The sequence below is a fragment of the Tamandua tetradactyla genome, chromosome 21 (genome assembly GCF_023851605.1).
Source record: "Tamandua tetradactyla isolate mTamTet1 chromosome 21, mTamTet1.pri, whole genome shotgun sequence".
Taxonomy (NCBI): domain Eukaryota; kingdom Metazoa; phylum Chordata; class Mammalia; order Pilosa; family Myrmecophagidae; genus Tamandua; species Tamandua tetradactyla.
The window spans coordinates 19145809-19168758 of record NC_135347.1 but is presented as its reverse complement, the minus strand read 5'-3'; the positions used below and the strand labels follow the sequence as shown (position 1 = coordinate 19168758).

At 37.1% G+C, this 22950-nt stretch overlaps 1 long non-coding RNA gene across 1 annotated transcript in view; it reads left to right on the top strand.

Annotated features, from left to right (window-relative positions):
- LOC143665404 (uncharacterized) overlaps nt 1-15364 on the top strand; it is a 63792-nt gene extending 48428 nt beyond the window's left edge. Inside the window, exons 2-3 of the long non-coding RNA XR_013166938.1 lie at nt 13004-13133; nt 15273-15364. This is a non-coding gene — a long non-coding RNA (uncharacterized LOC143665404). The remainder of the gene's footprint in view (nt 1-13003; nt 13134-15272) is intronic.
- The last annotated feature ends 7586 nt before the right edge of the window (nt 15365-22950 follow it).

The following is a 22950-nucleotide window of genomic DNA, read 5'->3' as shown; positions in this document are numbered from 1 at the left end:
ACAAGTGTTGAAGAGGATGTGGAGAAATTGGAACACTTACTCACTCCTGGTGGGAATGTAAAATGGTATAGCCACTGTGGGGGATAGTATGGGTGTTCCTCTGGATGCTGAGACTAGAGTTGCCTTACTACCTGGCAATCCTGCTACTTGAGACCCACCCTGAAGAACTGAAAGCAGGGATTGAAGAGACATTTGCACACCGCTGTTCATAGCAGCATTATTTGCAATTCACATTATTCACAATTGCCAAATATAGAAACAACCCAGATGTCTACCAACGGATGACTAGATAAACAAAATGTAGTGTACACATACTATGGAATATTATTCAGCAATATGAAGGAATGAAGTCCTGAAGCATATGACAACAGGTATGAACTTGAGGACGTTATGTTAAGGATAGGGAGTGTGATGGACTTCAAAGGAACTTAAAAAGTTAAAGTCAGACACAAAAGGACAAAATGTTGTATGATCTCACTGATATGAACTGATTATATGTTAACTCATAGACATCAAATACAGAATATAGGCTACCGGGATATAGAATGAGGCCAAAAAAAAAAGTCGGGAGTGACTGCTTAACATGTCCAGAAGTTTAACTAGGCTGAATTTAAATATTTGGAAATGGACAAAAGTGGTGGTAGCACATTATTGTGAGATAATTAACGGTGCTAAATAGTGTGTAAATGTGGTGGAAAGAGGAAAATTTAGAGTCATGTATGTCACTAGAAGGAAATTGGAGTTTAAAAAATGGGAATGTAAACACAGTGAATCTTATGGTGGACCATGTTCATGATTAACTGCAAATACTAAAGAGTTTCTTCACAAACTACAGCAAATGTATGACTCTATTACAAGGAATTAATAGTAGGGGTATATGGGGAAAATGACCCTATTGCAAACTAGAGACTATATTTAAAAGTAATATTTTTAAAACTCTTTCAACAACAGTAACAAATATACTGCACTAATATTATAGGTCAATAGTGGGTGGGGGGTAAGAGATATGGGAGAATTTGGGCTTTCTTTTTCATTTTTATTTTTCCTGGAGTAATGAAAATTTTCTAAAATTGATCATGAGATTGAATGCACAACCATGTGATGATACTGTGAGCCAGTGATTGTATACTTCAGATGGTTTGTATGGTGTGTCAGTATATCTCAATAAAACTGCATTTTAAAAAGAAAGAAAGGAAAGAATATATTTTCAAATAAGTTTAATTTAAAAATAAAAAATAAGACAGATCTATATATATATATACAGAAATGTAAATATTTCAATGTATTTTTTGTTCTGAAAAATTAAAAATCATGCAGAATTACTTTTTAAAATCAGCAGAAGTTGATTTCAAAAATTTAAAAATTTATAACATTCTGGAAGATTAATCTGGGGAGTCAAAAGTAGTTTAATATATAGGATTAATAACATAAAAGTATAGGTAAAAAAAATTGTGCTTTTTTCCAGTTACTGGGCATATTTGTGGTTTACACTTTCTTCTTTTAAAAGGTATCTAAGATAAATTATTCACCAGAAATAAGTACAAGTCATTCAGTGAATTTTTTTAGAACTTTCAAAATAGTTTTTCATTTTCAAATAAAAATATGACCATTGCTAATTTTACACTTATCATGAGAAATATCCTGTTTTTCATATTCAAGCATTCAAACTGTCTGTTGCTAAGAAAATTTACATATAGGCATTTAAAGAGGAAATTGCTTTTGCAGGATGATAAATAAAGAAATCACCCCATCATATGTTGACGTCTGTTGTGCAATAGCTCTTATTTTGCTGCTATTGCTCAGATGTTTAAGAAAGAACACTCTCTCTCTCATTCTCTTTTATGTTTGTATATGTATTTCCTCATGAAAAACTTAAGAATGAATCAGTTATTAGGCAACATACTTGGATGAATGAACTTTGGCTTACATCCAGCCAGTTACCCTACCAATAGTGAGAAAAATTATCCTGATAATGGTGGCCTTGCTGTGTCAGCCAGTTAACTGGAGCTGTGACTAAACAGTGATCCGAAACTTGAACATTTGGTGTCTGCACGCACAAAACTTTTCCACCTTTGCATTTGAGAAAAAGTTTTGTGAGAGAAACATTTTTGGTCATTTCCCAAAAAGATGCTAAGAAACACCATGCTTACATCTGTAGATGGTAAATATTATTCACTTTTTCTTTTTGTTAGTTATCGTACAGAATAAAACAATGTCTGCCACTGAAGCTACCAAGATTCTTGTCTTTTTTCTACTTGTGAGCAACTCGCACTTCAAATCCTTTCAAAGACTCAATTTCAGAAGGGGGATCATAGCGAGAAGATGGACGGTAGAGAAAAGGAGGAATCTGTCAATTGTGTTGAGTCAAAATTGCTTAAACATTTTTTATTTTAGTAAAAAGCAAAGCAAACAACAACAAAAAATACTCTTGAAATGATCATTCACCACTAGGACTTTTCATGAAAAACAGCAAAAGGGGGATTGAGTGAATTAATGCTTAAATCTTTTATGATTTCTAAAATCCTAGGTTCTTATAGGAAAGCAAACAGATGCTGTCTCCTATCTGTAGGATTTTATTGCTTTAATCATTAGGCTGTAAATTCCAATGCAAAAATAATTTGTTAACTCAATTAAAAGCAGACCATCTCTTATTCAAAAATTCTTTAGACAAAGCAACAGCTACCTGAAATTTCACCATTAGAAATTCATTTTTTGCCATCTCATTCATTTTATAAACTTAATAATGTCATCCTTCCAAGTTCTTTCTCCTGCAGTATCACCTATTTTGGTTGGTGAAATCACCTAATGATCCAAACTAGAAATTTCTGTGCCATCTAAGTCTTTTTTCCTCTACAATGTACTACACTTCCAAAACTCCATTAATTATTTTCTCTTCTCCATCCCAATTTTCATGTATCAGTTCCAAACTTCTTAAAATTGCTCAAGTGGATTGCTACAATCACCAATTATTCTCATTCTCTAGGCCACCCTTTTCCAATTCATACTGCTGCCAAATCGTCTATCTGATATGGATCTGGAACAAGATATGCAATCTTAAAAGAAAAAAGGAAAAAGAAGCAGGTGGTTCCTGATGTAACCTATAGAATAAGAATCAAGAAGTCCTCATTAAGTGACATCATCAACATGGTGACATAAGACATCCCCTAAAAAAACTGGTGAAAACTGATGTAGCAAATAAACAGACAAACTCCACTTGCTTAGAATTCTGAAGGACAGTAGAGACTGGAAAAGGACTTCATAAACACTGAATTAAAGAACAGAAAAAATCATAGGTAGGAGAATTCTGTCCTGGCTGTGGGTTGATTCCATTCCCCTCCCCCGTGTTTGATCCCACCAGCTTGAGAGTCACACAGAAGCGAAATGGCTTGGCTCACTCCCACCATGGAATGACATGCTAGAGCCACTCACAGCAGCAAGTTGGAACTCTAAGCATATGTAGGAACAGAGACCTAAGTCCACAGAGACCCAGAGTGGAACACAAGCTGCTGAGAAGTGCTGCATAGAAAAGGGCCCCCAGGGGCAAATATAGAAAAAGAAAAGAAGAAGAAGAAAGAGACCATGATGGAAAGGTTGGTAAGAACTGTTGTGCCCAAACTCAATCCAATTTCAGTCAGCTGGACATCCAAAGGCAATTGGATTTTTTTAAATATCCTACTTCCTGGATTGATCCCATCTGGCTCCCTGGGGTGGAATACTTTAACCAGGAAGAAACCAGAGGCAGAAAAGCCTCACAGAAAAAAAATGGGTGGGGGGTGGGGGTGGAGTTAAGCTGAACTGCTATAAAATAGGATGGGTCCCCGAACTGAAAGTTCAAAGGAAAACATGTCACTGAGCAAGGGGTAGAATTTAAACAAATCATAGGAGCCAGGGAAAAAATTTTGCATGAAAATAAACACAATAGATCAAGATTCTCAGAGAATGAACAGAGGAGAAGGAAAGATAATTGCATACAAAATGAGCAATTGTAAAACCTGCATCATATATCCAGGACAAGAATCAGATAAAGAAAAGATGAGAAAAGGTAATTATAAAGTATTCTAAAGGTGTAGTATAAGTTTGACAAACATCAAAGAGGATCCTAAACACAAAAACTATCAAAAATAAGACTGTAGACCAAGGGGAGAAACAGAGATTCATAGTTAACTTATTAAGATAATAGGATGCCTAGACATCAACAAAAAATTACAAGCTATACTAAGAACAGGAAGATATGGCTCACCCAAAGGGACACATTAAACATCAGAGGAGACTCAGAAGTTGGAACTGGTTGAAGATGTTAAAACAAATCTACCAAATCAATTTAAGAAGATGAAGGAAAATATTCATAAAGAGATAAATCATATTGAAAAGACAATATGTGAGCATAAAGACGAATTTGAAAGTATAAAAAGAAGCATAACAGATATTGTGGAATGAATGGCACAATAGCAGATACTAAAAATACACTAGTGGCCTACAACAGCAGATTTGAAGAGGCAGATGAAAGAATCAACAAACTAGAAGAAGGAAAATTAAACTCATACAGTGATAAGAACAGAGAAAAGAATAGAAATGTATGAGCAGTGTCTCAGGGATTTGAGTGACAACAAGAAGTGGACAAGCATAGGCATCATGGGTGCCCCTGAAGGAGAAAAGAAGGGAAAAGGGCAAAAAGAGTGTTGAAGAAATAATGGATGAAAACTTTCCAGTTCTTATGGGAAGTTTAATTGTACATGTCAAAGAAATGCAACATATTCCAAACAGACTTAATCCTAACAGACCTACTCCAACACACATATTAATTCAGAATGTCAAATGCCAAAGATAAAGAGAATTTTGAAAGCAGTTAGAGAAGAGCAATTCGTCACCTACAAAGGAACTTCAATAAAACTGAGTGCTGATTTCTCATTAGAAGCCATGGCGTCAAGAAGGTAGTGGCATGATATATTTCAGGTACATCAATAGAATGAAGGAAAAAAATGCATGAACATCTCAATTGAGGCAGAAAAGACATTTGACAAAATCCAGCATCCTTTCTTGACAGAAATATTTAGAAAACTAAGAACAGAGGGAAACTTCCTCAACATCATAAAGGACATATATGAAAATACCGTAGCTAACATCATATGCAATGGTGAAAGACTGAAAACGTTCTCTCTGTCTGGAACAAGACAAAGATGCCTATTGTGGCCACTGTTATTCAACATTGTCCTGGAAGTTCTAGCCAGAGCAATTAGGCAAGAAAAAGAAATAAGGCATCCCAATTGGAAAGGAAGAAGTGAAGCTTTCACTATTTACAGATGATATGATCCTATATCTAGAAAGTCCCCTAAAATATAAATAAATCTCCTAGAGCTAAAATAAGTGAATTCAGCAAAGTGATAAGTTACCAGATCAAAATGCTAAAATCAGTAGCAGATTTTTTAAAACTTTTTTATTTTGATATAATTATAAATTCACAGGGAGGGCAGTGCGATGGTGGCTTGATGGCAGAATTCTCACCTGCCGTGCTGGAGCATCAGGTTTGATTCTCGGTGCCTGTCCATGCAAAAAAAATTTAATAAATAAATTCACAGGGAGGTGCAATCCACCTGTTTGGGTTTACTAAAGCTGCTGGAATGCAATATACCACAAATGGGTTGGCTTTTACAGTGGGGATTTATTAACTTACGATTTATATTTCTTAGGTTATGAAAATTTCTAACTCCAGGCATCAACAGGATGATACTTGGACTCTGATGACAGACTGGCAGCTTCCAGGACACACTGCCACATGGCCATGTCTGCTGGTCCTTTTCTCCCAGTCCTTCACTTTCAGCTTCTGGCTTCAGTGGCTTCCTCTCTGTTTCCTGTGAGTCCCCTCGTTGATTCTCCATTTTTGCTTGTTTGTGTGTTTTTTCTCTAAACGTCTCTGGGCTTTTTCTATTTCTTACCCTCTTAAAAAGGACTCCACTAAGAAGATTAAGGTCCACTCTGAGCCAGGCCTCAAATGAAATAAGCTATATTTTATTTCATATTTTATATTTACATCAATATTTTATTTCCTAAACTGTCAAATGAGTAATTTATTTATATATTATAGGTCTAACATTGAACAGCCTTAGGGAAATATAAACATATTTTTCTGTTCCTCTAGAATTTCTCATTAATATTTGTTATAATACAAGTAATAGGTTCACCTATTTTTTAAAATTCAACAAAAATTTTATGTACAGTTACATTAAACAAGAAAACATGCTTGGAGTTTCAGAAAAAAAAAACCTGAAGAAAATGGCTCTGCCTTGTGTCTTAGTCCTTATGTGTTTCAGTTTCTTGTTTGTAAGTGTAGGTAACAACAGTATCTATTTGTAGTAGTTAGGTCCAGGTGTCAACTTGGCCAGGTGAACATGCCTAGTTCGATTGCTGTGGACATGAGCCAATGGTATGTGAAGCTCACCTGTTGCTGATTATATCTGCAGTCAGCTAGGAGGCTTGCCTGCTGCAGTGAATGATGTTTGATTTAACTGGCTGGTGCTTAAATGAGAGAGCTCAATGTAGCACAGCCCAAGCAGCTCAGCATACCTCATCTCAGCACTCGCAGCTCAGTTCAGGCCTTGGAAATACAGAAGGAAATCACCCCAGGGAAAGTTGTTGGGACCCAGAGGCCTGGAGAGAAGGATTGCCCTGCGTCTTCCCATGTAAGAAAGAACCTCAGCTGAAAGTTAGCTACCTTTCCTCTGAAGAACTATATGTTAACTAGATAAATCCCTTTTCATTAAAAGCCAATCTATCTCTGGTGTGTTGCATTCTGGCAGCTTTGGCAGACTAAAACACTATCCTGTAAGGTCATTTTGAGGACTAAATTAATTCTAAAGTACAGGATGCAGAACAATGCCAAGCATTTAGTTATGCATAGTAACTATTCTTAAAATGTTGGTCATATCCTCTTTGGATATGTGAAACATTAACTGAAATATCAAACAAGTTATCTAGAAGGCAAACAATAAATTAGAATATTTTCAAATACAGTTATCCCTTCCACATGAAGATTTTCCCCATCGTGGTTTCAATATATCACGGGTCAGCATAAAAAATTAAATGGAAATATTAGGGGAGTTTGCTGGAGCTGCAAACAACAGGGGAAAGCTAGCAGATGACACAGAAAAAGTTTAGAAACTCAGAAATGCAAAAATATATGCATCTTGTGTGATATCAACGTATTTTATCTTTTAATACCATTAATATACCCACTTTCTTTTTTAATTTTCATTCTCATTTCATATTTTAAAAATTTCTTTGTCAAGGGCAGTTCAACGGTGGTTCAGTGCAGTATTACCACCTCCCATGCCGGAGACCTGGGTTCGATTCCCAGAGTCTGTCCATGCCAAAATAAATAAATAATAAAATAAAAGTTTTTTTTATCAAACAGTATTTTGACTTAACATTGATCTACGTATAGCCTATGACCAAATAGCCCAAATTTTACTACTAGATACTGTAAACACTCCATAAAAGAAAAAATTCAAACTCCTCTGGTATGAAGGGATGGTCAAAAAAATTTACTCTGACTTTTCAGATCATGGAGGGTGCCCACGCCCCCATGCCCCACAGTGTGGAAGGAAAGATTTTATTTAGAAATGGGTTCCAGGTATTGTGAGACCTGAAGCCTGTAAAATTTGGGAGCTCTTTATAAGAAAATAAATACAAAATTAACACAGCTTAGACAGACAAAAATATATTGGAAATGTGGCTCAGTAGGAGAATAATTAAATAAATTGTGGTCCATCCATACAACAGAATTCCATGCAGTCATGGAATGTACTGATATGGAATGGGCTGCAGGGTACATTATTAAGTGAGAAAGACAAAATTCAGAATGACAGGCAGGTTGCCTATACAATATCCATTGCTCCAATTTACTGTACTAAAAGATCCCTGAGGATCAGGGAGGCAGTGTGCTCAGCTTAAAAAAAGAAAAGACACAAATTATAAAAAAAAAAAAAACCTGTGTTTCCCAGCCTCATTTGCACATGCTATGGCCTTAGGGTAGCTTCCTAAACTTAGGCTGTGCAAAAGAGGCAGCATTCTTTGTCCTTTCCCCTCTTCCAGCCTGGGATGTGGCACCATTGCTGGCACATCCGGTCTTGAGGTAACAAGTTTGTGCGTACAAGTTACAAATAAGATTGGAATTGTAAGGACAGAGAATCTGGGTCCCTCATGGCATAGTGAAGCTTGTTGCAGTCTTGGACTTGTTATCATTTGAGAAAAATGAATGCTGATTTGCTTAAGTCACTTTCTACTCGTAGGTGAAATTAAATTCCAACTGATACATCCGTATAATTTAATCTATGTGCGATGTACATAGAATGAAGTAATATTGAAAACTATAGATATCTATGTAAGAGAGACTGAGAAGAACCAGCAAGCTTGTAAATGTGTTTACCCCCTGGGAAGAAAAGTAGGCGTGAGAGTGCAAATAAAGTTAGACCTTGTTTTGCTAAGTATACTTTTGTAGTTGATTCATTTATAGTGAAAATATTTATGTGATATTAAATAAAAATAAGCATTTTAAAGGCCTTTCCTTTTTTGACATTTTGTTTTCCAAATTACGGCAAGAAATGCAGGTGAACAAATTTGGAAATTCAGGCAATAACCTTTAGAGAATTTTAAAGTTAGCTGCTCACGCTAAAAATATTCCTCCGATCTTTCTTACCCATTCCATCAGTATTAAAAATCCACCGAGCAGGGGCCTTCTCACTGAGCCACCTAATGGGGCCTACACTGTGGGCTGTATTTAAGGACATCTGTAGAAGATTGCAGGATCTGGGAAAAGTCACACTCTGTAGTCTTCTCCAACATTTTTATTTAGAATAAATATTTGTAAAGCATCGTTAAGAACAGCATACAAAGGGAAAACCCGAGCTAAATGACACAGTGTAAATAAGGGATTTATATGGAAATGGATGCTGAATTACAGAGCCAAGCAGGCAGTCCCACATCTAAGGCAGAACACCAAAGGTTTTTGGAGAAACACGCCTCTGTGGATGGCTGTGCAGGTCCTGCAGCTGATTTTGTACAGTAACACAGGCTCTGTGCGGTCAGCTTTGACTTTTAAAATGCTTTCTTTCAAAATCTGTCTCATTTACTCAATAGTTCAACAAGCATAAGTTGAACACCTGTGGTGTCCGAGGCATTGGACTAAGGCTTTGGGTGAAGAGTATGGGACAAAGAAAGGGGGTACAAAGTCTAAGGACTCTTTTTTATTTGTAACTAAATTATAGACTTTATTCAGATTTTTTTATTGTGAAAAATAACATATAGACAAAAAGAGCAATAAATTTCAAAGCACACTATGATGATTTTGTTATAGAACAGATTTCAAAGTTTGGTATGGGTTACAGCTCCACAATTTTAGGTTTTTCCTTCTAGCTACTTCAAGATACAGAAGACTAAAAGAAATATCAATATGATGATTTAGTAGTCATACTCATTTGTTAAATCCTATCTTCTCTAACTCTACTTTCTCCTTTCAACTTTCTCCTAATCTTTAGAGGTATTTGGGCTATGCCCACTCTAACTTTTTCATGTTGGAAAGGCCTGTCCATAATCTGGGATAGGGGATGGTACTAGTAAATGTTCTGGAGAGGCTGGACCCTCTGCATTTCAGGAGTTATCTGGCCTAGGAACCCATCTGGGGGTATAGGTTTCTGGAAAGTGATCATAGTGCACAGAACTTTTGTAGAATCTCAGAGCCCCAAGTGTTCTTTATGGTTGGCAGGAATGGTCTTAGTTGGGGTTTAGCAAACCATGGTAAATAGCAATATCTAGCTGAAGCTTGCATAAGAGTAGCCTTCAAATAGCCTCTCAATTCTATTTGAACTCTGTCTACCACTGATACCTCATTTTGCCATAACTGTTTTCCCCTTTTTGGTCAGGAAGACACTGCTAATCCCATAGTGCCAAGAAGAGTCTCATTCCTGGATGTCATGTCCATATAGAGGGAAGGGCAATGATTTTACTTGCAGAGGTGGGTTTAAAAGAGAGAGAGGCCCCATCTGAGCAACAAAAGAGGTCTTGTGGAAATAATTCTCAGGCATGACTATAGGTAGGCTTTGCTTCTCTGTATCCTAAATAAACTGCACAAAAATAAGCCTCAAGATCAAGGGCTCGGCCTATTGACTTGGGAATCCCTAATGTTTGAGACAGTATCAGGGGTTTTCCCAGTAGTAAAGTTTAATATTTCCGTATTTTTTCTCTTATCCCTCCATGTACTTTGCCAATACTTTTCATTATCTGCTCAACATACTCCAGGATGTATCCAAGCATTACATTATGCTATACAGAATTATGAGCCCTCATTTCCATTCTGGGCTCCATGTGTTTTTGGTTGTATAAATGATCTATCAAGACATAGAGTTAGATTATGTGCTACAGAAAATTTTAGATTTAGGACAAAATACACCTCTCTTCTTCTGGTCTCACACATTAGGTGAAGTTCTAAAATACAAACAATGTCCTCCTTACCCCTGTGTTCTGATCTACCTTAGTCCCGACCCCACTGGCTTTGTTCTTATTTCTAATTGAAGCCTGATCTCTTTTTCAATTATTTTAATAGTTGTCGCATGTTGCAATGCTGCCTTTCAGACCTGCAGAACTCCTATTCCATGTCTTAAGTGTCACATGGGTACTCAAAGTTCCAGGGAAATGCCAGGTTATACATATATAGCACAAACTCTCAAAATCCAGAATAACAATTACAGCTCTGTACCAAATGTTCCCGCTATAAGACCTTCCAATCCAGGCCCCAATTTTCTTATAAGTATTTTCTAAACGCGGCCATGCAATATTTGTTCTTTTGTTTCTGGCTTATTTTGCATCACATAATGTCCCCTAGGTTCATTCCCATCATTGCATGCCTCACCACTTCGTTACTTTCTGTAGCAGCACAATATTCAATCACATGTATACACCGTAGTTTGCCATGCTACTTCTCAGTTGATGTATCCTTCAGTCACCTCCATCCATTGGGCATCATGTACGACGTCCAAAGTCAACAATCCATGTCTCACATTATCTTCATTTAGTTGTATAATCAACAACACTCTCAATTTTAGACAATTCCATTGCCCCCAAAAGAAAAATAACCAATAAACACACCCTTACCAAATAGAAAATCCATTTCCTTAATCTTGTCCTTCCCCACCCCCAGCGCCCCATTTATTTACTCCTGGTATTGCTATGGTACTGTTGCTGTCTTCTTGTTAAACATGGCCCATAGCATGCGATAGTAGTTTTCCCCTGTACCCCTATATTATAAACTCTTTGTACAAGATTCATACCTTTGAAGTAGTTCAAGCAAGAACTTATTTATAGTTGGAGTGTTAATCGATGGGATGCATGGCTCCATACAACCCCTTTCAGTTATGTTCACCTTCAATATGACAAATTTGAAGGTATTGACCCACTAATGAACTGCCTGCATTTCTATCCATTCCCTAACATTTAAGTTCAACCTCATTAGCTAACTGTTCACCTATCTCCAGCTTTGGTTATGTCTAGGTCCCCTATAGTCTACATTATAAGCCTCTGAGTTTACCTTACCAAGCATATCATGCAGTATGTATCCTTTTGTGTCTGGCTCTTGTCAATCGGCATTATGTTCTGAGAGTTCATCCATGTTGTCATGTGTTTCAAGGCCTCAGTTCATCTTACTGCTCCCAAAGTCTAATGACTCTTGAGTTACAGTTTTTCATGGGTCACTTTGGGTCATTTAGTTTTCAGACAGGCAAATTTGTCAAGAGCAGGAGTATCAGTCCAAGCCAAAGTCAACTCACTAATCCTCCTGTCCACAAATCTATTCAGTTAGCACAGCTGCTGCAGGAAATATAGAGACGTGAAAAATCAGAGGTCTGTCCTCAAGGAGTTTAGAGACTAATGGGGAGGATATGATAAGTATAATCAAATAATTGTGATGCAGATCAATCTGCATTAAATGCTGTAACAGAAATTCAAGCCAAAGACAAGAGCTCGGGGGTGAGAATGGGAAAACCCTTCTGGAGGGCAAATCAGAGAAGCAAACATGGAAAAAGTGGTATTTAGAAAAAGAAAAGGATTTTAAGAGGGCTGAACAGTGGTAGAAGCAGGTAACAGGCATTTTTGGTAGTGCCACTGGCAAAAACAAAGACATAAAAATAGTCAAGCAGAGGGGGCATGGTGGAGGGGTGTTTCTGTAGTCTACTGACCCAAGATGAGGAGTGGGGCACAAGAGGTTCTCTTAACCCCAATCCCTCCTACAGCATTGCCTCTATCTGCTCTGCAACTTGCCATGTTTATGTAAGATTTTATTTGCAGAAAATAACATTCAATTTACTAAAAATATATAAAAGTTTAAAAAGCACTGACCTCTAGTAGTGCTTTGTTAATGTAAGGAATGACAGACATTTGGGCCAGATTCTGGAAGACATTAAATGTCCAGGAGAACGTCTTTCATACCGAGAACAATGATAAGGTTTCTCTAGGAAAGTTTTAAGTAAGAAAATTAATGATCTGCAAAAGCAATGAATTCTGAAGACTGTTCAGGGCAGATTCAGGAGGAAGAAGAGCTGGCAGCAGTCCAAGGTAAATATTCAGGGCATGAGTGAAGGTAGAGAGAGGTGGAAGGAAAACAAGGAATGGTCATAGGCCATTGGAAGGAAAATTTACCAGTCCTACTAATTGTGTAGGTAAGTGAGAAACAGGCTAATCATTTGGATCTCTTTTAACATTTATTTAATGCTTATATTTGCAAGTGGTACACACGCACATATTTTTACTTTCCAGAGCACTTATAAATTTACAGAAAAATCTCAAAGATAGCACAGAGGGTTCTCAAATACCCCATGCCCATTTTCTGCTATTATTAACATCTCACGTTAGTATGGTACATTTATTAAAATTAATGAAATATTGATACATTATTATGAACAAAAGTCCATATTTTATTCAGATTTCCTTAGTTTTTACCTAGTGTCTTTTTCTTTTGCAGAATCCCATTCATCTAGGATTAAAGTGGCATTTAGTTGTCATGTCTCCTTAAGGCTCCTTTCGGCTATGGCAATTTATCAGACTTCCCTTGTCTTTTGATGACCCTGAAAGTTATGAGAACAATGAGGCAGGTATTTTGTAGAATGTCCCTCTATTGGGATTTTCCTGATGCTTTTCTCATGAGTAAACTAGGCATATGGGTTTTGGATCAAATGCCATTCTCATCAGGTCATATCAAGGGTATATACTGTGACTGTGACTCACTACTTTTGATGTTGGCCTTGACCACTTGGCTGAGGTGGTGTGTATCCGATTTCTCCACTGTAATGTCATGCTCCACCTCCACCCCACTCCATACTGTACTCTTTGAAAAGAAGTCACTATGTGCACACAAACATTTTTTTTTTTGAGAAAATAATCTTGTCTCAGTTCAACCCTGATCCACACTTGGTTACATCTTTCAACAACAGAAAAGCCTTTTTTAAGTCCACAAGATTTAGAATTCACATAGCAAACCTCTCTTATGATCTCAGCACACCATTGGGAATCCTGCTCCAAAAGAGCTTGTGAAATATCCCTTGCAACCATAGCAGTGTTTTTCCTCAGAGGACTTTGGATAAATATGAATTATCTTCTTTATTTCTTGCCTTTCTTGTTATGCTTTGGTTCCAGTGATGATTTAGCACCTTTTCCAGACTGACTCCTGAGGTGCTTGGCTGATTCACCTGCATTGACTCTTCCCAGTGGTTCACCCCAGCCTCACCCCTGCACACCACTCCTGTTCATATTTCACAGAACACCTGCCTGCCTAGCCTCACGTCTACCTATCAGCGTGCATGAGTGAGACCATGCCCCACTGCTGTCCCTGTCCAGTGGATCCTGGGACCTCTCCACCCATACCCACACCCACCTGCTGCTTTCAAGCTGCAACTGAATCCGTAAAAGCCTGAATTCCACTCTCCCCCCAGTTCCACTGGAAGTGTAGGGCTTTCTCCTCTTGGTTTTCTTGCAGTAAACTGAGCTCACATCCTTTCCTGCCTTAGTGACCATTCAAAACATAAGCCCTTATGTCACTTGCCTCCTCCACACACGCATTGCCACACTGCTTTGTTCTCTGCATGATACTACTGACACCCCATTTAATATCTGGTCAAGAAACTTGTGAGGAGCAATATAAAATTATTTCTTATTTCTTGGACTTTGCCCAATCTTTGTATGCACTGAACTCAGTCAAACTGTTTGAGATTAAATGCCCTCTCCTCATATCCACCCTTGATTATTCAATCCCTTGCAAATAAATCCTATTCAGGATCAGTGGGACTTGCCTCTGGATGCATCAATTAATAATTTCCAGTGGGATAAAATATGGTTGTATGCTGACCCACTTTTATTTTTTTTAATTGTTCATTAAAGATCTGATATCACCTGGGCTGAGCTGTGATATCCTCTATCTCTTCAGCTTCCAGATATTGAGAATAAAAAAAATATGTGCACCTGATGGTTATATTATCTTATTCTTAATGTGATCTTAGCCAATAGTTGACCCTACTATCTAAGGATAACCAGGTGGGAGACAAACAGCTAAATTAAATCAACATTTTTTTTTTATTTGTCTCCCCCTAACTTTTAAGTGGTGTGACAGGATGTGAGTAAAGAAATCTTCCTGCCTCACTTTCAATTAAGTTGTCAATAAATTATATATCATAAATCAAAGTCAGTGTGAGACAGATCCCCACAAGCATAATTTACAAAGGAAATGTGTCAGAATCATTGCATAATTCCTAGAAATGTGAACTAGACCAAGGATATCAAAAAGATCAGAGTGTGGGAAGATGGTGAAAAGAGTTTTTTATAGACAGCTGCAATACTGCTGTGACTTTCCATCCCTAAGTCAAAAGAGAGAACTGTGGAGTATTTACCTTCCTTACTTCAAGCCTTGTGACTGGGGCTTTTATGGGACCACATGGAAAATTTTGAAATATGTTTCTTTCATTGAGAAATGCTGCATACAAAGTGCCTGACTCTTGACCAAGAAAGTGAAAAAGAGCTCCAACAGCAAAAAGTAGTAGGCTTAGAGCTTGTCAGGAGCTGAAGTGGCAACGATGGCCATACACATTTTCTAATATTTCTTGCATAGAGAGGTGGGATTGTATTCCTTCTTCTGGGTTCTGAGTGAATTCTGTAACTGCTTTGACAATAAAATATGGTGGAAATTATGTAGTGCTAGCTTCTGCATCACTTCCTCTCTTTTGGATCACTTTCTCAGGGAGCCTTGAACTGCCATGTAAAAAGTCTGATTACCATGAGCCTGCCATGCTGGAGAGGCTGCAAGCATGCTGCACATGCACTCCCAACAAGAACCAACCTTTCAGCCAATCCCAGCCAAAGCTCCAAACGTGTAAGTGTTAGACTCTTCAGGCCAGCCCAACTTCTAGTTGAAAACCACTAAGTGCTTTCATTCATCCCAGTCTCTAAACATCATGAGGGTGAGATATAACCACATAGTAACTCTTTTAAGCCACTGAATTTTGGTGTCATTTGTTGCTCAGCCATAGAGAACTGAGTAGTTTCAGCACGGTGCTTGGAATAGGGTTACGGCTACACCTGGAGCTGGGTCCTGTTTCATAGGCCCTCTGAGACATACAGATGGATTCCAGCAACCAAAAGCTGAAGATGAACACTAGGGGCTCTGGAAGGAGCCATGGGGCCACGGAAGGAGTTGAAATGGACAACCCTAAATAGAGATTCTTCTGCCAGATCAAGAGAGCTGCAGTTGAAGGGGCTCATCAGTAACCTATGGAAAAGCCCATGAAAGCAGCCCATGGGAGAAAGCTTTATTGCAAAGCAGCTTGCAGCATACTGCAAGAAATGCAACAAAAAGCCAACCAGGGCAGGCCACGGTGGCTCAGTGGCAAGAACGCTTGCCTGCCTTACCAGAGGACCCAGGTTTGATTCCCAGTGCCTGCCCATATAAAAAAAAGCCAACCAGCCTGGAACAGTCTCAAATGGGCAATGGGAGATAATCTGCATTAAATCAAATTCAGATTTTTCATTATTGCATAAACCTGGAAACTTCATCTAGTGAATTGATGACTGTTAGTGGTTAAAAGGACTATTACCAAAAAAAAATTTCTTGAACTGTCAGAATGTTTAGGCTTACGGGAATATCCCTCATCTCAGCAAAGGTTAAGATAATGGAAGAAAATAAAATTGTGACTTTTTTTTTTTTTTTAACTGATGCACTGGTTGAACTTTCCAATTACTGAATTATGGATACTAATCTCATTTATGTCACTCAGTCACTTTGGCACAAACAGTACTATATAACTGGATTATTGCAGAACATAAATCAGTAAATGGTGATGTTTTTAAAGCCAAGTATCCTGTAGAAGTCTTATAGTGGAAATCTGACTTTATCAATTTAAATTTTTAGCTTGAGTTTTCAACCACGCTGTGTGGAATAGAATTTGGGACCCTAACTGTACAGATTTACCGTAAGCAACTTCTTGAAAGAAAAAAATACAGTGCTCACACAGGTACCATGAGTGATATTTCTGATCATATTTCCTTACTTGCAATGAAAATTTAGAGGCACGTTTGGTTCTAAGTCCCATTAACAAACATATTATATTTTAAGGTATTTATTTTGGATAATAGTTTAGTCTGGCATCATTTTATGAACATACACTTATTTTCCCTTCACCTTCTAATAAATGCTATCTTTCTACATTTTGTATTTTTTTGAAAGCTGCCTTATATGTAGTAGAGGTGAAGCTTGTGGATTCTTGTCCTAAACAGGCTGAGTTCAAATTCCAGTTTTGCCAGTCATTCTGAAGTTTTAGGCCTTAGTCTACTGTGTTTCAGTTTCTTAATATGTAAATATGGATAATAATAGTATCTATAAAGTCATTGTGGGGATTAAATCAATGTTAGGTACACAGGCACAAAGGCATGTAAGGTATGTAGAATAATGGCTAACACTTAGTTATAAGTATTAACTGCTATTAATAATTATGATTACATCCTCTTTGAATATTTACAACCAACTGTGAAATTTTAACAACTACAATATCAAATAAATAAACTCAGATATTTGGAGGCAGGCAAAAAAATAAAATATTGTCAAGTGTTTAGGAACAGTTTCCAGGTGTCATGAAATCTGAAGTATATACCATTTGGAGAACTTTTTATAAGAAAAAGCAAGCAAAATTACAGGTACAAAATTAGGAAAGAAGGTGGGCATAAGATTCTCTACCTTTTCTGAAAACTAATGATAAATACATTTTCACATATTCACTCTTGTTCAGAGACTATTAATGCTATTTGGCTGAAGTATTTATATTATAGTTTATTTCAAAATTTGAGAATAATATTGGTTTCAGGTTTTTGACAGTAAAATCAGGACTTCTGATTTGTTCATAAATTGTTAGCACTTTATTGATATGTATATTGGCTTTATTTTAGTCAGATCAGTTAGGAAAAGAAATTTAAATTACCTTCTTTTATTGCTTAAACCTTTATTTTGTAATGCAATTTTACTGAGATATCTTCACATACTATATAATCACCTAAAATACATAATCAATGGCTCACAGTTATCATCATATTGCTATGCATTCAACACTACAGTCAATTTTAGAACATTTTCAATACTTCAAAAATAAAAAAATGAAAATAAAAACGAAAGCCCAAACTGTCTGTCTCATACCCCTTATTCACCTCCCCCCGCCGCCCCATTATTTACTTTTTGTCTTTTCTTTTCTTACTCATCTGCCCATACTCTGGGTAAAAGGAGTGTCAGTCACAAGACTTTCATAATCACATGGCCACACCATAAAAGCCATACAGTTATGCAGTCATCGTCAAGAATCAAGCCTACTGGATTAAAGTTCAACATTTTTAGGGATCTCCTTCTAGTACTCTAATACCCTAGAAACTGAAAAGGGATATCTATATAATGCATAAGAATAACCTCCAGAATGACCTCTGAACTCGATTTGAAATCTCTCAGCCACTGAAACTTTATTTCATTTCTTTTCCACCTTTTAGTCAAGAAGACTTTCTCAGTCCCACAATGCCAGGGCCAGGCTCTTCCTTGGGAGTCATGTCCCACATAGGAGGAAGAGTTGTGAGTTTATTTGCAGAGTTGTTAGCCCCTTATTTTTTTCTTAAGTGGAGGATGAAGTCCTACGTGCCTCCAATTTAACGGATTGCTCAATCCCTGAAAGCTAGTAAGACTGCTGAACTTTTGAGTATGCACCCCTGCTGAGCAAAGCAGGCCTTGGAAGCTGAATCCAGGCACACCATGAAGTATTCCAGATTTGGTTGTTTTCTTTGTTTCACTTGTTTCCTTGAATGCCATGTTGTTTAAGACAAAGTCATTAACCTTAAGACTAGCCTTTGTCGTTGTGCCTTTCTCAAACTTAATAGCAGAGGTTAATTATATATGACCATATCCAACCCCAAAGCCTAGTACAGGAACTGGCACACAGAAGTTGCTCAAAAACTCTTAGTCAATAATACTTGCAGCATGTACATATATGTGTATATTGGATACTAACACCTAATTGTCCATTGTTGCATTGGCTCAGTTGTCTGACCTATACATAGAGCACAAAGTTTTCATCAGTTTTCAATTTTAAGCTCCTGAAAGGCAGGTATTGTCCTAAGTATTTCTCTTTTCTTGCTGCCCAGAATATTACAGTATGCAGATATTGGCTCACAATGGCAATGATCTTGAAATAATTAAATTCTTATCATTCATAGACGAAGGCTGTACCACGAATAAGAAATGCTGTTACAGAACAGGTTTTCATGCAATGAGAATGCATTTTTGTGACACATGGGAAAATTTTTTTGGCATATCTTTTGAAAGTGTGGGTGTTTTCCCACTCTGAAGTAAAGGATGAGGCAGGCACGAAATGCAAACAGAGAAATAGAGGGAAATCCCTTCTTCGCTGAAGTGATGGGGAACCACCACAGTTCACCTAAGTCTGCAAGAGGATTCTCTACTCAATATATGATTGGGAAATCCACAGAGCTAAAGTGAGCAAAACCTAGAAGAAGATGCACTAAGAGCTTCCTGCCTTCCGAGAACCTTAGTGGTTTTTGGAAGCACATTTTTTACCACCTTCCTGATGTTTCTTACCTCTCTGTATAGAAAGAGAAGGATCACAGAGTTATGTCCAGTACTTTCTTAGACAATTTTCTAAGTAGCATGTAAAATGGATAAAGAAATCGTAGTTTTTCACATTTGGCTGTTAAACTTCATCAGGTTTCGTGATGTATTTTGTTTTTCGGTGATATATTTTAATAGTAAACATTATTAAAGCTTTCACCCATCCATTCAGTCAAGAAAACTTTAGATATTTTTAGAAACATTTTGTTCATTCTGGAGCTAGTCAGATGACATAATTTTATAAAAAATATCCAAGAATAACACTTAATATTTTAATGTGTTCCTTGGCTTTGTAAGTATAACTTATGAATTTGTTTACTATCCAATGACATTACAATGATCATTGACCTTTCCATTTAAAAAATAATTAAAAGAATTTTAAAAATACTTGCTTTATTACAATTATTGGGTATTAATTACTTTTTCCTGTAGATATGGATATGTTTAAAACTATTTTCCCTGAAATTGTATTGTCAAAACCTCATAATAGGTTAACATTTAATTCAATACTGACAGAATTTCTAAATAAAAGCTCTTGATTTTTCAGTAACTCTGTGTTACACTTGCCTTTTCCATGGAGCTATTTCAAGCTCCTTGACAACTGGCATTTTACCATAAAAGTGAAAGTAGGTTAGGACCAGTCATTTTTAATAAACTTTATTTGAAATAATTTTAGATTTCCAGGAAACTTACAGTGATAGTCCTATAGTCCTGATATGCTCTTCAACCATGGTCCATTCATCAAAGCTAAGAAATTAGCATTAATATAACACTATTAACTAAACTACGAATTTTATTCTGATTTTACTTTCTCCCCCATGCATGACTTTTTTCTATAGCAGGATCCATTCCAGAACACCCTAATGCATTTATTCACCATGTCTCCTGGTCTCCTATGATCAGAATAGCATGAAAAATGGATAAAGAAATCACAGTCTTTTTTGTCTTTTCTTGTCTGTCATATCCTTGATAATTTTGAAGAGCACTGATGAGATACTTTGTAAACTTCCCATCACTTCGGGTTCATATGATGTTTTCTCATGATTAAACTGGGATTAAGCATTTGGGAGAAGAATACCATAGAGGTAAAGCACCTTTTAAATCATGGCATTTCATGGGGTACATGATATCACAACTTATTACAGGTAATGTTAACTTGGTTAAGATCGTGAGTAGTCATTCCGTGGAGAACCGTGGAGAACCGTGAAGAACCGTACATTCTCCACTGTACGGTTACTTTCTTTCCATTTTCTATTCAGTAGAAGCAAGTGACTAAATTCAGCCCACCCTCAAGGGGAGGAGATTTAACTCCACCTCCAATAGGGAGGAGCATCAAGGAATTTGTGGACATTATTAAAGCTACTCTAGTAATTAATAAATATTTTGGAGAAAAGAATTGAGATTAATGAAATATCCTGTTTCTCATTAAAGTTGTCACTAGTAATGTCAGCATTTCGCAGTGGATCTTGCCTGCAGCATTTATTATTATTGTCTTCTAAAGGTGATTTCTTATTTCCCTCATTTCTTCTACATTCATTAATTAGAATTCTTCTGTAAGGAAAATTTATTCTTCTTTAGTTATTTATTCAATCACTTATTTATATTAATATGAACACTGGGATATCTATTTTCTTCTCTAGGTTATAATAGAAAACTATCATTATTTATTATGTTGCTCAAATTATTCAGACTTTGGCCATTCTAGCTATTTCATATCAGGTCCCATGTCCTTTTGATATGACCCTAACTTCTTCTTTTTCTTTTTCCTTTTTAGCGCTGCCTTACTTTCTGGCATTACAAGATGTTCCAGGCTCATTTTGTGTTTTCTTTGCTTCTTAACCAGTTCTCCAAGGAGTCATGATTCCTATCATTGAAGGATGGAAACGGAAACCAAGATTTGGCCATTGGGTGTGTGTGCTGCTACTGGAGTGTGAGTCTTTATAAGCCCTCTTAGCAGAGAAGACAGGAAACATATCTGTGTATTTTAACCCATGTATACATGCATATCTATATTTATGTCCATATTTATATGTCTCTATATTTATGAAAATAAATGTTGAGTTCCTACTGATATTGCTAACTCTAATTCAGTACTGCAGAATTAATCTAGCCTTCCTCCTACCCTCTCTAGTTTATTTGTAACTGAACAACGAGAAACTTGACTCTCACTATCTACAATATATTTACTTATTTTTTCATCCCTAGTACACAGGTAATTTCAGATTTATGAACACACACACACTGCTATAGGAAATAAATGTATCAATTAGAGGACAGTGTTTGCATTCAGTTTTTTATGGTCGTTAGCCTTACAATATCCAGTCAGAACGCTGTCTTCCCAAGTGTCTTCATGAGTTGGCTCCTTTTTACCCGTACCCTCTTCAGTGAAGTTCCGTCATACATTTGTAAGTCAGGTAAACTAATTTGTTATAGTGTGAGTGTTTTTGACATCCTGGATACCACCAACATCCTGACTGCTTTTATAAAAACTTACATATAGTAAAGTTCACTCTTTGTGGTAAATAGATCCATGGGTTTTGACAAACAAAGAGTAAATGTATCCACTACCAAAGTTGCATGCAATCTGTTCCATCACCCTAAAAATTTCCTTCAATCTTTCTCTTGGACACAGATTTAATGGCAACTTTAAACTCACAGAAATCTAACGTAGTACACATGTTTCACCAAGAGTTAGGTAATTAAAAAAATGAAGAAAAAGAAAGTATTTTGAAGGAATAATGGTTGAGTTCACTTAAAAGGGAACTAAGATTCAATTAGAAGATTCTATTGGCATTTTTCTAGTTTGTGCAATGGAGAATGCCACTGATCTAAATCGTGCTTTGTTTGCATCATTACCCTCACCTTTGCAAATTAATGTATATCTGATGGAGATCTAGGAAGCTGACTCATAAAACCATATTATATAATCCTCCTTTGTTTCTCTATTTCTATTGCCCTGATTCAGTTCCTTATCACCTCTCATTTAAATTATTAGAATGATTTCCTAACTGGTTTCCTTGAGACAAGTTTCTCCTGACTGTAAACCCCAACCCACATACTCCACAGAATTTTCTTTCTAAAGTTTAAATATGATTATTTTCTCCTTGTATTAAAAGCTTATACTAATCTGAGTGCCAGAAGAACACAGTACAGCATTAGCATCGAGGGAAGAGTGGGAAGACGAGGCTGATAAAGTATGTTAAAGAACAGTAAATTTCTCTCTCCACATGGTGGCTATTAGCTTCCATCCCCCACTCTCACAGTCGGCTGCTATGGACTCCAACCCCTGGATAACTCACTGGTGACAGAAAGGGACATAAAAATCCTCTTGCCCAAGACCAAGGGTGGGCTCAGCTAATCACCAATCACGCCTTTGGCTAAGTGACTTTGGGTCCCAGGGTGGAAGAAGAGGAGTTCAGCTCTGAGGGCAGCCATCGTTTCAATCCACCCTGAACAAGGGCTGCAGCAGCTGTTGTTTGAAACTGCCACAGACAGGGGCACTCACAGTGGAGAACTTAAGAGTGCTTCACTTCCTCAGGGCAGCAAGGGACAATTAGTTGAAGGGCTGCATTTGCTGTGTTGGCCAGGAAACTCAGCTTTGGTGAGCCACACAAAAAGCTCTTGGCACCTGTGCCAGTTTGAATTAATTGCGTTCTTTAATTCTCACTCAATATTGCTGGGTGGGATCTTTTTTATTCATTCCATGGAGATGTGACCCATCCAATTGTGGATGGTAATTTTTGATTAGATGGTTTCCATGAAGATGTATC